The following is a 1,922-nucleotide window of genomic DNA, read 5'->3' on the forward strand; positions in this document are numbered from 1 at the left end:
CCAGCATCCACCGAGGGCCGTGCAAATAGGGAATTGACTGTTAGCCGCACCACCCAATGAAGAATGTGTGCCATGTTTTATGCCAATGGCGTTGCCAAGGGTGGGGCAGAAGAGGCAGCAGCTGGCGCAGAAGGCAGCCACGGCTTTCTTAAAAGTGTGGACAGGAGGGAGAGAATCTCAGGAAGTGGGCGATTCCTTAAGGAAGGAAGGAAGGAAAGAAGGAAGGAAGGAAGGAAGGAAGGAAGGAAGGAAAATGGACGGTGGAGCCTTTCTGCGCTTTACACAAGCATCCCCCCCACCCCAGGATGCTGCAAGTGTTGGAGCACTTGCATTATTTACACCCCGCTAAAAGGTTTGCTCCTATTTCTCTCCGTTCCCTCCAAATCCCACACAAATCTCTCCCCTCCGTCTGCCGGCTCAGTCATTTCGACTCTGCTCTGAAGTTGTCAGAAGCAAATCTGAAGGCTGAGTTCAGTTGCTCCTGGCAATGTCAGATGGGTTTCTATCATGCCATGAAGATGAGTTGGCAGCTCCTCCTGTCACGGGTGCCCCCCCCACTTCTGCGTTTTTTTCTGGGGCTGCAGGCCTGGGGTCTGAGGAGCAGACCGCCTGCCCAGCCGCCCAGGGCCAGCCAGTGGCCTTGCGGTGATGCTCCAGGGATTGGCCCCTCTCTTTCTCTCCCTCTTTTGGGCCTCACCCCAGGCTTCAGGCTGATCCAGCAGAGAGGCTGCCTCTGTCCACCAAAGGCCCTGGAGATGCCTTCTCCACAAAGGGAGGCCAAGGAGATTCTTTCCTCTTGGGCCACGGGGCATCTCCCACCCCTGCAGGAGGAATTCTTGGCTGGCCCGCTGCCATCAACGCGGCCATGTCCCTGCAGGGCTTGCGATGTGCCTGGCAGAGAACCCGAGGGGAGAAACGATGAAGAATAGATTTGGGGTGGGCAAAAACCATCCGTTCATCAAGAGACAGACCTGTTCTCTGAGAACTTTCGGATCGGCTGCATCTCAAAGGCGGGGAGTCTTTAGGGCCCGAAGTAAGCAAACCTTTCAAAGCGAAAGAATGCTTAGCTTTGGTAAATGTCTCAGCCACCCCGGGGGTTGTGCAAATGGAATGGAACTTTTAACTATCAGTTGAGATTAAGACTGAACAGACATCCAGCTGATTATATCCAGGGGAAGAAAAAAAAAACATACCACTCGATGTTGCTTTCCCATTACTCCTGTTTAAAATTCAGTTCCTGACATGCATGTAGTATATGAAGATTTCTAACAGCGTTCTCCGATGCCTAACATAGATGATCATGTATGAGGCAGCTGAAAAGTGTCCAGCCTTGGATGCCCCCCCCCCATCCTATTTTATAATCTTCCTCTTGGAGAGATGCCCACTTATTTTCAATCTCTGCTTTTAGTTCTTTTAAAAACATGTAATAATTGCACACAACTCAAAGCTCCGGTGATGACTAATTCACTGCAAAGGGACTTCATTTATATTAGCACACAGACTAAAATTGGAACGATACCGAGAAGATTAGCATGGTCCCTGCACAAGGAACCTAACGATGATTTATGGATCTGGGCTTTAGAAATAAATAAAACCCAAACAAGAAAATATCCACGGCTTGATGGTCTTTCCCCTTCTTCATTTTAAAAGTCATTTTATACAAATAAATGCTTTCAACTATCTGTGGAGGTCAACGGCAGATCCGGCATCTGAATGCTAATGTTTCCTTGCACTTAAGACGAGCAGAAGGGGGATGAATTTAACAGAAAATCAACACAGTTAAGAACTGGAGGGGGAAGAATTTTCCTTCTACAATCTTTGCAACAGAACGAGCAATTCTGTATCCTGGTTTTAAGCTGTTGACTTCATTGTGTCTTGCACAGTCCATTGGTCAGGACAATTATAGCGCACTGCAGAATTTG

The 1,922-nt window shown here is 48.6% G+C and overlaps 1 non-coding gene across 1 annotated transcript; it reads left to right on the forward strand.

The window, feature by feature from the left end:
• Positions 1-1,475: 1,475 nt before the first annotated feature.
• On the forward strand, positions 1,476-1,580 carry LOC148042643 (U6 spliceosomal RNA). Its single transcript, XR_015695085.1, has one exon. It is a non-coding gene; the product is annotated as a U6 spliceosomal RNA (small nuclear RNA).
• Positions 1,581-1,922: the final 342 nt, after the last annotated feature.

This window comes from Thamnophis sirtalis, unplaced genomic scaffold, assembly GCF_051295495.1.
Source record: "Thamnophis sirtalis isolate CommonGarterSnake01/CBP01778 unplaced genomic scaffold, rThaSir2_p1.2 scaffold_14, whole genome shotgun sequence".
Classification (NCBI taxonomy): Eukaryota; Metazoa; Chordata; class Lepidosauria; order Squamata; family Natricidae; genus Thamnophis; species Thamnophis sirtalis.